Here is a 16,965-nt window from a genome sequence, read left to right as displayed (position 1 = left end):
TAATTTGTTCTAACACAGAGTGACTGCACTTATTGGTGTACTCGTTTTTTCATTCTTAGTCACCGACTTGGTTTTTCAGTTGTTCTTTAGCCGTGTTTCACAAACAATAACAACATCAATCTTGTGGGAACATAAATTTTCCAATAAAAAAACTTTATTATTAATGCTCCTAGCATTAACAACCATCAGAGAGGCATCAAATGTTGCTATCTGTGGGCTGTTAATTTTTCGACATGGCAAAAATCCTGCCTAGTGTTTGTCAAATATTGAACAATATCTGCTGCAAAACTTCTCTTCCCTAATCTAGACAAGTAGAGCAGTGTTACAACAATGTAGCTGGATTTCCAGCTAATACTAATCACAGAACGCATCACTCTTTTGCACTAAAAACTGTGAATTGGCTAGAACTATCTCATCAGTTAAATTATACTCAGCTTTTCTTAGCACTATTATTCAATTCCACTTCCTGCCCAGCTGTAAGCAAAATTCTCCTTCATTACCTTGCAAATCATCATCTTATTGCAAAAATCTACTCAATATCTATAAGCATTACGAAAGGTGCTTCCAAAGTTAGAACTCAAACTGTGTATCAAAAGTCAGGAATATAATCCCTGGTCCAATCAGAGCAATGCATAGCTTTCTTTCAGTGTTACATGATATTGCATTTATCTTGTTTTAATGATGGTGCACGTGCATTATTCTGCATGTCACATGTACTAATACTTGTATGTACAATATATTGTAATATGATGTCATTTTTCACCTCTGTGTATGTATTTTCCATTCTTTTACTTGTGGAGCATTTCTCTCTAGGCCACTATTAAGAAAATATCAAAAATAACTAACTACATCAGTAAATAAATAATATTCTTGTGGTTTTGTGACAACAATTTGGTTGATTCACAAACATTAGAATAATCTGTATGACTAGGAGCATTAGAGTAACCTATTAGAACTCCTTACTGACAGTAGGACCATTACTAGAACCTATTAGAGCTCCTTACTGACAGTAGGACCATTACTAGAACCTATTAGGGCTCCTTAGTGACAGTACAACCATTACCTAAACCTATTAGAGCTCCTTACTGACAGTAAGACCATTACCAGAACCTATTAGAGCTCCTTACTGAGAGTAGGACCATTACCAGAACCTATTAGAGCTCCTTACTGACAGTAGGACCATTACCAGAACCTACTAGAGCTCCTTACTGACAGTAGGTCCATTACTAGAACCTATTAGAGCTCCTTACTGACAGTCACATAAATAGTAGTCCATCTGATGGGTTCCTCTGAAGGCTGAGTCTGAGGGATATTTTGACTTCAAACTGGAGTGTGACTTAATTATGAGTGGTTTATTTGGGGGTACATACAAATATCCAATTCCTACACATGCATGGTGACAAAGCTGTAGAGTACAGTACTGACACATTAAACCTCTTCTGTTGTTAAGTATGTGATTATGTTTCTGTGTTTTTGCTGCCCATAGTTTCACAGACATACACCCAGGCTGGTAATGTCTCAGTGCTCCTTGACGGAATGTATTGTATAAGTTACTCACCAGATTCTTCTTTCTCTCTCTCTCTCTCTCTCTCTCTCTCTCTCTCTCTCTCTGTCTCTCTGCTTGTTTTGTTTGATAGCAAATGCAGCTAGTGAAATGTTAATTCAAGCTTATAAGTTATGGCTAAAGCTTCTCCAGAGGATGAAGCCAAATGGAAAGTAAAGTAAACAGAGTAGTTTTGGATCAGGACTTTTGTTAGGTAGTGTTTTCTTTATATATTTTTCAAAGATTGTTTAAATTATTATTATTACAGCTGACACTTGATGATCTACTTTAATATTCTTCTCTCCTCACACTGCCTTTGTATTTGATTGTGTCCACAGCTTCCAGTTTTCTTCCATCATTTTCTAAAATGTTTAAATGTCAAGGCTTGTCACCAAAGTCACATCACACAACTAAATGTATACCCATATAATGAGAAGAAATAATTTACTAAGTCACTATCAGAGTTGATCAGCCCCCTGTTAAGGTAGTTATTCCATCCTACAGTTGACTCAGCTTTGAGAAGCAGTCATCCGAATGTTATAAGAACTGACAAAGTATATTCACATGCCATTCTTAAGTATGGAGAATAGAAATTGGCTGTGCATGGGTCTCCTTAACAAAAGTCATGCAAAGAGGGATTAATCAAGTCATCTTTTCCACATCTTTAAGTCAGTAAAAGCTAAATGAGTTGAGAGGGGAATCTACATGTGAGCATACCTTTCACCTGTCCATGATTTTGCAGAATGTCTCTGATTTTAATTGATGTTTTTGCCCTGCTCCTGATTTTTTTCTGTTTTTTCTGTATTTCTGGTAAATCACTGTGGATTAGAGAAACTCAGATGTTAGGGTTTTATATATGGATAAACGTTCTGCTATCTTTTTAATTGAATTACAGTAATATTTTAAAATAGTCCCTAAGTTTGAATATTTGTCCCTCCCCCCAAAAATTATTTTTGGCTTTCTCCCTGTTTCTAGAGTAATAAAACTGAGAGCTGAACATGTGGGAACTCGTACATCTTCCACTTTACACTGACGTGGAAAATTCTGGAGTCATAACACATGAAGTAAGTCAGAGCTCCTTGATGAAGTTCTATGACAGAATGACTGAATAATGAGTATCTAGCGAATCATACCTCATCTGATCTCACTTCACTTACTCATCATTTTATGTGTGATGTTAAGTACTTTGGAGCACATATAGATGCCTTGTGTAAGGATGATTTTGACTTCTTCCATATGATCGTACATGCTCTGTTTGTAATATACAGTATACCACTCAGTACAAGATTGTTGGATAGTCTGCTTAGACTAACCTGGAAATTATAAATCTATGATGTTAAATGCTTCAAACAATCCTTTAACCTTACAGATGTTGTTTTCCTGTTAATTCCCAATGAAATATATTCAGGTAGTGATGAAAGAGCTATGTTTATTCAATGGTCTGATTTCTAGACATGGTGCTTATCTGTTAGATGAGTATTTTGTGCCGTTTAAACACTCTGTGAGTTGTTTATGAATTTTTTTTTTACCTCTGGTAGAAATCATAGTGAGTCAAGAGCACAACAAGTGAATAATCTTCCACCTTCATGAAACAAGAAACCAAAAGCCTCCTTCTATTTGGTAGAATCAGAGAACTCCCTAATACTTCTCTTCTTGAGTACAGCAGTGGACATCATCTCTTAGTCTGTGCAATTAAAGACAGTAAGGTCTTGATGTTTGTTTTAATAGACTAAAAATAAGTTGTATGCATAACCACTGCTGTGTTGTCACCTTGTTTTCATACAGACTCGGAAAAGTAGTAATATATATTGGAAAAGTTATTGTGGTACTCTGGAGGGATCTTTCTCAGACTGGAAGTTTCACCCTTCATTATGACAACATGTATTCAGTCTCTTGGACAGCTTTGGAACTGTCTAGTGACATGCCTATGGCTAAGTATGGTGTATGTCAGAGTGGTGAAAATCCAAAAGGAATTCTACAGTTTTTTATTGACAGTCAGAAACTCTACTGTTCAGCTCCAGTGGTATAGATGGATAAATACGTGACTGAAGTCCAGGTAACTTGAGTTTGATTAGCAGCTTGAGAGTCTGAAGGAACTGACAATGGAGGAAGGGGTATATCAATCCTAAAGAGAAAGAGAGGGTAGATAAAGCCAGCCAGCAATGTACTGACACCATTCCTTGAGGGAGGTTAACAATACAAATGCATAACATGGATGTAGGTGTTAGGCTCACTAAGCTACATCTAGATGGTAGCCTTTAATATGGGTATGCATGCAGCATGAAGTTATCTGGGGAAGCCATTTTTGTTCCTCAGTGATGATGCAGATTATACTTCCTTCCAACTATGGGCAGGGCTAGTCCATCACACATTCATGATTATCAGCATGCTGATAATGATAAAATTCACCCTAATTACTGTGTAAATGATAGTAATCACAAGGTAGCTATTGCCCTAATATGGGATGAAATCCCCAGGGGGAGGAAAGAGTGGGCTATGTGTACCTTAGCATGGTTTGATGATAAGCAAGTATTGGGACAAAAGCCACAAAGAAAACACTGTCAGGGCTGTATCTTTGCATGGGTGTTGTCACTAAGAAAAACAGTGTGAAAACCATGGGCAAGGCGAAAGCCATATATAATTTGAAGTTAGTTCTGCACATCTGTTCAGCATTTGACAAGATGGCATGTTAAAGTTTGTATATGGATCTGGCTTAGTACATTCTCCTGACTGCTACATCTTTTTCCAAGGATAGCAATAATTACTCAGGCAGGCTTTACACTAAAAAGGTTGTGACAGACTCTGCAACATGACAAACTGTGAGCTGCATGTTGGTGTGTGAAAAGCCGTCTGATAAAGCAGAGCAGGTTTGAATAAAATATCTTTAAAGTACTCCAGTACTTTAGTTTACAGGTTTCTGTGGACAGCTGACAACTTGAAGGGTCTCAGAAGGTTTACAAGCTGCAACTGAAAATATAATGCTGGAGAATGTTTTTCTATATGAAGTACATAAGGATGCCATCATTTGCAACTAATAAGTAGTTTGATTTCAGTTCAGAATAACTTAGGGAATGGCTCCAAATTCACCATTAGAAAGATAAATTAAGGTCCGTTTTTCTTTCCTACTGCAGTTGAACATTTGTTTCACAATGTTTGTAAGATGTAGATAAGATTCCACTGTTTTGACTTGTAAGCCCACATTTGTTTTATTTACTTGTATTTATTTATTTTTTAACCAGAAAAGTGAACTTGTGTATTTATAAGGCTTTTGAGACATGATTCAGGCCACTGGGCAAGGGTAGAGAATACAGTGTAAAAGGACAGTGAGCATGTGTTTTTCAGGCAGGGAGCAAATGGTAGTCAGAGGACATCCACAGAGAAGCACAGAGAAAATGTAAATGCTATAAATCCAAAGGCTGTGGGCTAAGGCTGAACCCCAGACTCTGCAGTTCTCAGGCACAGACCTTCATTATTAAACTGATAAGCTTTCAGTTCTTCAGTGCAGTTCCCCAAATGACATACCCCAGGATTCATTAAACTCTGTACAGCAATTTTGTTGAAAGAAGAACACATACAGTCCACGGTTTTGTGTGGAATGCCACAGTGATCACCAGGACTTCACAGGTAGCTCTCAGTCTGTTAGCTCAACACATCTGCACAAAGGCCAACATAATGTGGGGACAATTAACTAGAAATATGGACATATTTGACATAGATGTCACATACAAATGTGGTAGAATGAAACTCAAACATACCTCTCAACCTCTTAGAGCAAAATCTGGACTAAGTCATAAATAATGGGCGAGAAAGGGCCAAAAATAGAGACAGGTTCTAAAATTGCTCTTACAAACCTAGAAAGATGATATATCAATAGGTTTTACAGTAGCATAAATTTTCTGATTAACATGAAGTTTAAATCTCAGATGTCTGTCATTATTTTCTGACATCAATCCACAATGACATGCCAATGATTTGCCAGAAAACCAAAATGTTATGAGAAAAAGATCAAAAATATGAGACAAAAACTGGGCATTATGCACAAATCAGGACAGTATAGAGGCATGAAATGAAATGTATATAATATTAAGTCACATCAGTCCTGACATCATCCCAGTGATATGGCAGAAAGCCACAAATTTGATAAGGAACACATCTGGGCATCCTTTGAATATCTGAACAGTTGAGAGGTATGAATGTGAAGTATATGGTCCAAACACAGTACAGGATAGTGTATCTACAGTGCAGAGTATTTTGGTATACCATTCCTGGCATTCTGTATTGAAGCTGTGGAAATGATCTGTAATGGGACATGGACTGCCATGTAAAATGAACAATCGGGAGAAGTGTGTATATTGAATAGGAATACAAAGATGAATTGTAGGAATGAACACTGGGAAAGAGGACAAGTGACACAACCTAATGTACAGCAGATGAGTGTCTGTCAATGGAAGATGGTTGTAGCAGTAACAACAGTAACATACATATATGGTACAGCTGGGACTGTACAGAAAAAAAAATCATTTTATGTGACTGTCACACAAGGTGACATAACAATGGGAGAATGTCTGTGTGAGATAAGCATCTTTTACAGGAATAATACAGATGACATCTGTTAGGGATTTGACATGCAATTGGGGTAGGGTGCATATTGTGAAGTGTGCAAACTGATATGGCTGAATATGAGTGTACTCTCAGCAGAGGTCTCCAGCAAGGTGGGAACAGGTAAAGGCTCATTGAAAACATTACAAGAAACAACCAGAATCATGGACAATATCAGAATAATACCTGCAGTAATCCCATGCCTCTGACATAACATACAGTATGTGATTTAGAGTGATGAGATGAGTCTGCACACAAACACTTGAGCAACTATTATGATGCATCCACACTCTATGAGGGTAACCACACACACTGTTCCATCACTGTAACATCTGCTGGACGTGTTAGGAAGGACACTGCTATACCTGTATGTGACAGTATAAGCAATACATGCTAACTGACTGATGTGCATCTATATGGAACAGTCTACACTGTCATGAATGATATATATGCCATTAATGTTGTGAAACACCCATGAATGTAGTGTGTACATCACCAAAACAGGTAGCACACATGCATCTGGTGTAAGAACTTGATTGGTGTTCCACACCATCAGACAGTCATGTATATTCCACAAAAAGAACACCTAGGTATGGCCAAAAAGCTGTGTGACAGCTCACTGTGATGAAGGTGATACACAGCAGTTACACATCACTGGAAGATGTGTAGGGAGGTACATGAAGAAGGGTGCATTGTACCCAGTTATTGGTATGATGAAGTCTGGGAACTATGAAGGTATTATGGCCCCTGATGTGGATGTCCTTTGCATACCCAGTACTTGCATTACATTCAAGGGAGTAGTTAGCATGGTGACCACATGTACCACTGGATATGGGTCACATACCTATTGGTCTGATTATATATAGGTTGTGATTTCTACATTATACTTGGGTTGTTTGTGTACCTGACTTAACACATCCACCATTTTCTTGACATTGCAGCTGTTCTCATGGTTGTGACAGCAATATTTGGTATATATTGATACTGTATGTATTATACTAATATCACAGTTGGAGTCAATGATTACCCACAGTTGATACTGTATGTATTATACTAATATCACAGTTGGAGTCAATGATTACCCACAGTTGATACTGTATGTATTATACTAATATCACAGTTGGGGTTAATGATTGTCCACAGTCTGTGGGCCTTCAGGCAGCTCTTTGGACCCAGGATGTGTATGCCATCTGTGATGTCCATCACTTAACTAATGGACAGGAAAGGGCCTAGCAGACAGCCCTGATGTATGGACTTGATCAGTGCACCTGAGATATAGGTCACTTTACACATTTCAGCATAGTGAGATGCCACATATGTGATACACTGGTCTACCCACTTGGTGATATAGTTCTTTATGGACACATATCACAGTGTTAATTAAATACCTCAGTGTGGATTTGTGTCAAATGTCTTGATGATACTGTTGTCATCATGCACAACCTCAATAACCTCTCTGAGGACATCTATCAGATGTAACAGACATGATTTAACATTAACAGCTCACACAGGTCTGTGGCACACAGCTGGAATATTACTAGTGTCCATTTAGAAGAGGTCCATGATTACATGTTGATCTTCCTCACAGATGAGAAGAGTCAGGATGTTTCTATACATGCATACATCAGGTGCTGTCCCCCTAACTCAGATAGGTGCATGTTGATGTACACCATTCTATAGAACATAGCCCATGTGGAGGGTGTGTTGAAGTGCAGATTCAATTGTATCAAGAAGTGCATGTCCTGAGTCATGCCATAGGTGATCTGTGATGTTGTCACAGCCCAGTGATTCCATGTGATAGGCCAGGATGAAGGTAAGACAGTGCATACTGCCTGTTGTGATCTGGCCTAGGGTTTTGACACAATCCTCACTCAATATTATTGAGAAACTCTCCCAGCTGCAGATTAATCCCTATGTCACTAGACGGGTAACCAACTGGCTCATCAATAGAACACATACTGTGATAGTTGGTGAATCAACCTGTACCAGTAGAGCTATCACCATTAGCAAGCCCCAGGGACCCGTGCTTGGCCCTTCATGTTTTGACTCTATTTCTCAACTGCTCAGGTTAAAGTATATGGCCTTTGGCTTAGCAAGTTTGCTGATTCCTGCATATTGGGTGCAATGAGTCCACCAATGATGATAACATAGTACAGGAGGAGGTAACACAGACAGATGATTGGTGATAAAGGCACACAATCTGCAAATAAATGCAGAAACATGCCTTTTCTAAGTTGTCCATCTGAAAAGTGGAATTCCATGTTAATAAAAGCATTGACAGCAGTCTTGCTATGCTGAAACTGAGTGATGCAAGCACTGGGAACACATGCAGATAGCAATCGGAACTTTGATCACCAAGTGTCCACACTGGTATTGAAAGCCAATGTTGTGCACATCATCAGTCACACGATCATATTCAGATCTTAGGATTTTATGACAGCACTGCACCCAAACCTCATCAGAACACTAATAGAGTATAATGCTCAGTTTTGCAAATACCTCACCAGAACCAAACAGCAGCTGGAGAGACCACATGGCTTTCTCATCAAAAAACACAGGGTCTGCAACCGTGACATGATGTATATGGATAGATTAAAAACCATGTTACTGTAATCTGTCTTGTACAGGATGAGGTGACATCTGCCTGGCCTCCAGGCCAATCTCTGACCATACCCTGGTGAGAGTACTGCATATCCACAAATCTGATATAGCTTTTGATATCAGCAGTGTCTGTTGAAGAGAATATGCTAATAACAATGTCTTACATGCTGGTGTAAAATGGTCTCTAGTTGCTACATACACGCACCCAGTTGACTGCAGTGAGTCTGGAACCCCTACCTCTTTAAGTACACAGACCACAGAAGTTAACACTTTATGTAAGCACCACAACACAAATCTAACTTGGAGTGTCTCAGACAACACTTTATAGTTGGTGATATTAGCAGTGTCTGTTGAGGACAATATGGTAATAACAGTGTCCCACATGCTGGTGTAAAATGCTCTCTGCAATGTCAAGCAAGAGAATGTACACTGTCTCACACACTCGCGCACTCACGCACATACACACACACACACACACACACACACACACAGCTGACTGCAGTGAGACTAGAACCCCTACATATATAAGTACCCAGACTACAGTTACAATAGTGCAGGTCAACTTATAGTAGATTACAATTGAAGGCCATGTGGGAGACAAAATGTTGGGAGGGCTGCATGAAATGGATGTGTAGTCATGTGCAAGTATCAAAGTACTAGCAATCCATGACATTGGAGCAATAACTGCAGGATACATACTTTTGTTTTTCTATCAAGACACACACACACACACACACACACACACACACACACACACACACACACACACACACACACACACACACACATACACACAGACAGACACACACCAATTGGGCTGCCGTCAGAATAAAACCCCTACCTAAGTACACAGACTACAGAACACAGTACTTTATGCAAGCACCATGGCACAAATCTGATTTTTACAGGCGTGCTGATCACCTTATAATAGATGACATCAGCAGGCCATGTGGGAGACAAGATGTTGGGAAACCTGCACAGGTTCATAGCTTCACAGGTTCATAGGAGGCTACTATCATAATGGTCCTAGGGTGTTTCCAAGTCTAGCTGTGTAAAAACACAAGTCCCCTTATTAGGTATATTTAGATGGTGCTTGTCAGCAGAGAGATTTTGTGAGCAGCACAGAATGGCCCTGTCCATGAGGAACATAGGTGCCACCTCAGAGGTGACTTTACAATCACCCAGTTGTCAAGCTTGGGATTGAGTAGGGTTATTGAGGAGCACTACTTTACAGACAGTGAGAGCCTATTACAGAGGAGTGTCAATCACTGGGGGATATATCTGTGTCACCAGCATGTTCTGTTTATGTCACAGACTAGGTTGAGAACCCTGGAGCAAGCTATTCTTGTACCATTTGATTTGCAGATGTTCAGCATTTGCAGTAGGGCAGGGTCTGAGACTGCTCTGTAGCCATGTGTAGGTCACATCTCAAACTATATAAACCCCAAACCACTTAGGTTGAAGACAGAAATGGTGTACACAGTATAACACTTTTATTGATTTAGTTTTTCCTCCAACTGCTACTTGAACTTCCTCATATACAATCCTATTACAAATCTACTGTTTAAAATGCCCAGTTTTCTTGTCATGTGACTTATTAAACAATGACATAATTTTTCCAACCCTCCCATCCATTCAATTACATTAAAACATTAAATTAAATACTATCTTCTAAATGTCATGGTAAACAAAATAATACGACCATAAAAACATTTAATAAAAACATTAAACTCAACCATCAAAATGAAACATCCAGAAGAAATCAATAATTATTATTATAAAATACATTTTCTACTTGTCAAAGACTTCATTTTTAAAACACAGTTAATCAAAGTAATTTCATTAAGTCTTGGTCAAGAATCTGCATACAATGAAATCTGCCAAATTAATTCTTTACATTCGAGGAGCAATGTCAATACGTGTACCCCTCACTATTAAGTACATGTTTTGTCAAAGCATTATTTGTTCTGCCTTTCCTAATACAGTATTCATGTTCATAAATTCTTTCTTTTACTTTGCAATCTGTTTTGCCCACATAAAAACATGGACACTTTTGACCGAAAGCTCTATACATGGCTCATCTAGATTCACAATTAAAAGTACCTTTTATCTTATACTGAAGTCGTCTAACAGAGAATGTCTCCCCAGTGACTATTAGCTTATGAAGGGTTTTTTTTTTATCCCTAAAATTCTGTGGTTATTATCAAAACTGAAATTTTCAAAAATATTCTTAAAATTCAAGCCCCTGTGAAAGACCATTAAAAGTTTGCCTCCTACTCTATCCCTGATGGTAATATCCTCGTCCAATAAACCCTAATTTTTTCATAATATTTTTCTTATAATATTAGACTGAGTTCTAAATGTAGTAATGAATTGGGTTTCTGGACTATTGCTATTGTTATACAACTTTTTCTGATCAACAGTGTTATCAACTGTTTTGTGTGTTATTAATTCCTTCTTACTTAAAATAGGTCTAAGATGATAAATCACGCCAGCCAAGGTACAAAGTATATCCTTTTACTTCTACAAGTAAAAGGATATACTTACCTTGGCTGGCGTGATTTGTGACCTGTTCCTTTCATTCTTTATTTTTTTATAAGTTTTTTGGTGTGGTTCGTTTACTAGGTCTAAGATGATGACTAGACCTCTTCACAATTATTTCCTCAATTAAATTTTTAAGTAAATACTTAGGGTATCCCCTTCTAGTGAACATACCCATTAAATTGCTGCATTCCTCCAAAAAATCGTTATCTGGTGAGACCATTTTTGCTGCCCTTACTAGTTGGCCTTTCACAACTGATTTCTACTGATGATGGGAATGCATAGTAGATAAATGGAGGAAACTATTAGTGTAAGTTTTCTTCCTATGGATTTTTGAGATGTATCTTAAATTAACCCTGTCCGTGACTAATAAAACATCTAAGGAAGCTAATTCTTCAGTATTTATTTCATATGTGAATGACAAAAAATTTGTAGTTTTGTTAATATATTCAATGAACTTAATGACATCTTCCTTTTCAGCATTCCATAAATAAAAATGTCATCAAGGTCAAGGGCATAAAAATGAATCTTGTTATTAATGGAGTTGTCTGGGAAAATAAATTTATACTCCTACAGGGCCATCACCATATTGGCAAAAGTTCCCCCACATGGTGATCCCATGGCAACTCCACTTTTTTTGAGGTAATATTGGCCTCCAAAAAAATGTTATTGATAAGTATAAGTTTTAGTAATTCTTCTTATAAATTAGTAAGGTCCCGTGATATTTTTTTTTTCATCCATAGAAATTCAGTTACCCATTCCACACCCATATTTTGTGGTATTGATGTAGACAAGTCTTTAACATCCATTGTGAGGAATGTGTCATCTTCATTAAATTCTAACTGGTTAATAATTTCTAAGAAACTCCAAGTATCCTTACAAATTTGTGTTTCCCCTTAAGAATTTCTTTAAACTTAGTATCCAAACATTCTGCACAGGAATAACTCACTAATTGCCTCCCATCTATGAATTTCATTTCCCTAGCATTTTGTTGTCTCAGATATTCAACATTCAAATAATCCTATTTACTCAAATTGTCATATAAATATGGACTATTTTTCCTGTAAAAGGAATATATAGGAAAACAGCTCCAGTACTTAGTAATAATGACTATCCCTCCTGGTATGTCTAAAGGCCAGTTCCCTGTGCTTTCTCCTATTAACCTAGTGAACTTGGGCATTCTGAGGCAGTGTAGCAACTGCCGCATGTACACAACCTTCTCCTCTTACCTCCCAACACTCAGACTTGTGAGAGATGCACTTATTTATCCAAATTGGAAGCCATGCATTCTCAAGCCAAGACTAGAATAGCTGGTCAAGAGGAGAAGGTCAACACCTACTCCACACCACATGCAGCACATAGCCCTCCAGAACAACCACCATCACAGCTCTCACATAAAAACACAAACCACACACCCACCTTCATGGAGGCTCTCAATAGAAATCTACCCAAACAGCAGAGACCTCCAAGACAGAAACGCACTCTACCACCACAACACAGCGGAAACCACAAGACACACAGCTCACCTACACAGTGTGCCCCTAAACCTAAGTCCCTAAGGCAAAACAGCTTGCCCAATACACTAATCATAGGTGACTCAATAGTGAAACACACTGATGTCCCACTCACTAGGTTGAATAAGGAGAAGGTAACAGTCAGCTGTCTATCAGGTGCCAGAATCAGACACATAACACATGCACTCAGGTCACTCCACAACAAGTACACATATGACTCTGCCACTGTCCATGTTGGTGTGAATGACCTGAGCTGCACCTCCCTCGACTACATGAAAAGAGACATGGGGGAGCTCTTGGATTATGTGGACAAGGCAGGTATGACCCTAGCCCTGAGCAGCATCCATACTGATGCCCAGAATGATGCCGTAGTACAAGAAGAAAATTATTGACTTCAGCAATTGGCTAAGATTCTGGTGTCATTCTAAGGAGATCTGTCTGCTTGGGATGACATGATTGACAGACCTTGATGCTTTGCCAGAGATGGCCTGCATCTGTCAACCCTGGATTCCTGGATACTGCCTAAGGCTCTTGCTACCCCTATAGTGCCTTTTTTAGGCAATGTTCCAAACATTAAATTACCACCATAATGGCTATAAATAAATGCAGTCTGAGGGTCATGCTGCTCAATGGTAGAAGTCTAAATCTCAAGATGCACTTGCTCAAAGCAGTCCTCAAAATGGAGAACATCAACATCTGTGGTGTAATGGAAACCTGGTTTAAGGCAGCAGAAAGCATCCATGCAGTACCAAGCTATAACTCATTCCACACCTTTCAGCCCCAGAACATGAACCGAAGCTCCAAAGGCAGTGATGTCTCCATATTCATAAAGGATATACACACCTCCAGACTAGTAGCCCAACACAACGCATCTGAGATACTTCAGGTACAACTAACATTGGGTAAGACGGTGATTCAGGTCATAGCCTGTTATAGGTCCCCAACCATGTCCCAAGACTCTTACTCTGCTTTCCTAAGCACCCTGGAAACTAATAAGTTCCAACCCAGTAGTTTCATACTAGGTGACTTCAACTACCCCTCCATCAACTGGGAAAACTATTCATACACCAATACACTGGCCCAACGCTTCCTGGAATTCATCAATTCCAATGCCCTGGACCAGCTCATTCTTACTCCCACTAGAGGAAGCAACATCCTTGACCTGGTTATTACTAACATGGGTAGCTGTTGCTCTACACCAATAGTCAATTCCTCCCTGGTTAGATCCGACCACAAACTAATCACCATGGAAATCCACATCTCACCCATACCCCCTGCAAAAGTAACCACCATGAGAAAACTTCTCCAAAGCTGAATTTGGGCTCCTGAAAACAGAAGTGGCTAACTTCACGGCACCCATGTAAATGGAAAATAGATGCATGACTGCCGAATCATACACCAATGCACTGTACGAGCACGTACATAAATGCATGGAACTACCAATCCCAACAGAGCCAAGATGCTTTCCTCCAAAAAAAGGAAGCCAATCTGGTGGTCCCCTGCCATTAATAAACTCTACAACAGAAGGAATAAACTGCTGCAGAAAATGGTGAAGTCCCAAAACTGGAAAAACTCCCTCATTAGCCTCAACAAAAAGTTGAGATCCCTCATCAAAACCTCTAAAGCCATCTATGAAGGCAGAATTGTGGCAGACACTAAAAACAACCACAAAGCCTTCTATAGTTATATCAAGAGTCTCTATGGTAATACCCAGTTTGCTTTACGTTACTGCACAATGGTACCCCCTATACTGAGCCAAAAGATATTGCCAACATACTGGCCAACAGATTCGGTGCCAGCTTTACCTCTCTCCCTTCCCCCCATTGGATCAATCACAATACCGGAGGAATGCCAGGCACCCAGCATTACTGCAGCACAGGTTTAATCTGCATTGTCCAAGGCCAAGAATACAGCTTCCACCGGACCCGATAATATCCCTAGATGTGTTCTACATGAACTATAAAGTGAACTGGCATCACATCTGTTGTGCCCTGTTCAATCACAGCCTCACCTCAGCTTTGTCCCTACCGAATGGTGCACTGCTACAGTTATCCCTCTCCATAAAGGGGGAGTGACTACAGACCCTGGGAATTATCGCCCCATTAGCCTGACAACTCTGATATGTAAGGCTATGGAGTGCATCACCATGGACCTAATTAACAAGGATATACGGAACGTCCAAACTCTAGATCCCAATGCAATTTGTTTTTTTTTGTGAAAGGTAGATCATACCTGCTTAACCTGGTTGACTTCTTTGAGTCAGTCACCAGAGCTGTGGATGAGGGCAAGGCAGTTCATACAGCCTACCTCAATCTGGCCAAAGCCTTTGATGCCATACCCCACTCCAGAATTATTGATAAATTCATGAAACTAGGCATCAACCCCTATATCATTAGGTTGGTTGCAAATTGGTTCACAGATAGAACCCACAGTGTGAAAGTAGCGGACTCCAAGTCAGACTGTTGACCAGTCATGAGTGGAGTCCCACAGGGATCAGTCCTGGGTCCTCTCCTGTTTTGCATCTACTTCTCAGAAGTCCAGGCCAACATGGAGGGACTCTGGCTGACCAAGTTTGCAGATGACTGCAAGCTGGGAGCCATTATTATCCCCCCCAAGTGATGTAGACATCCTACAGAAAGGCCTCACTGAGACCAATGACTGATGTCAAAACCATGGTCTTATGCTTAATGCCAAAAAATTCTTTGTTATCTCCTTTGAGAAAAACTCATTTCCAACTAATTACCACATCAATGGGAACCCACTGAACACTGAAGGCATTATTAGAGATCTGGAGATACAGGTTGACATCAACCTCTTCTTTGACCACCACATTGCCAGTATAGTCAGAAGGTCCTTCTATGTGGCACATCTCATTACCAAGGGTTTTGCATCCAGCAAGAAAGAGGTCATCTCTCTCTACTCTTCCCTCATTAGGCCAATCATCAAGTATAATGCCCCATTTGGCATGTACCTCACTAGACACATGCAACAGCTGGAAATGCCACAAAAGTACATCATGAAGAAGATCCTAGGCCTTAAACACATGTCCTACATGGACAGACTCAAAAAAATCGAGCTATTTTTTGTCTCATATCATCTACTAAGAGGTGGTCTCTGCTTGACTTACAAAGCCATGTCTGACCCAGCTCTGTTAGAAATGCTACATCTAAAGAAATCCCAATCCCTCCGCACCACACACTCCAGAGACCTCAACCTCATTTCCACAATCAACAGAACATGCTGGAGGAACAGTTTCATAACCCAGAGACTGCCCATGCTCTGGAATAGACTTCCCATACATGTCAAGCAGAGCACCTCACTGACCCGTTTTAAGAGAAATCTTGATGAGTGGATGGGAAATAGAAAGTTCACCCTGGGGATCACTCCAGTGGCTCTACTTGATAGAGACACTGGGAAATAATGTCGGGTGGCATGATGCCAGGGCACTTCTATGGGCTAGGCTTGTAAAGGCTCCAGGGCCATTAGCCTAGTACACACCTATGAACCTATGAACTTATATTGCATGTTGAACGTTTCTCTAATATTTAATTCGCAGATTTTTTCATACATTGATAAGGTAGAATGGAAGGGTGGGTTAAATGTACTAGAAATCTTAGTATCTACAGGTTTGGGTGCCAAAGTCTCTTCAAAAATCAGTCTGAAATTTAATTTCCTCAGAAAAAGTTTTAAGTCAATAATAGTATTTGGCAGATTTGCTTTTGTCAAAGGGACAAAAGTTAGTCCCTTACTGAATGTGTCAATGATTTGTGTAGGCACACGTAGGTGTTTTCAATATGCATTAGCACTGGCTAAGAGACAATGCATAGCATACTCACTCACCATCTAGGGGCCTAAAGCCTTCCTCCTACACACATACATATACTAACATTGATGCCAGGCAACTCACACAAGCTTTACCTCCCCATATATTGGCTGGGTGCTGCTTTTATTGGACAGAGTCAACCCTGAACTAAAACTGTGTCAACTGCTGCATTTGCAAGGTAAGTCTTGAGCCTGGAGTGTATTGTGTAATAATATGAATGAGTGGCATATCCTTGTATTTCATTACTTGGTACTGTAAGCAAGTAAAAGGTAGGAGATTTGTACAGAACTGGCCTTAACGTGTGACTCCTTTCTGTGGATGTATTCCAAAATGTTTTGGAATTC

Source organism: Protopterus annectens, chromosome 8.part0 (genome assembly GCF_019279795.1).
Source record: "Protopterus annectens isolate FY-2018-M chromosome 8.part0, PAN1.0, whole genome shotgun sequence".
Classification (NCBI taxonomy): Eukaryota; Metazoa; Chordata; order Ceratodontiformes; family Protopteridae; genus Protopterus; species Protopterus annectens.
The sequence above is the reverse complement of the archived record's forward strand: the minus strand, read 5'-3'. Positions refer to the sequence as shown.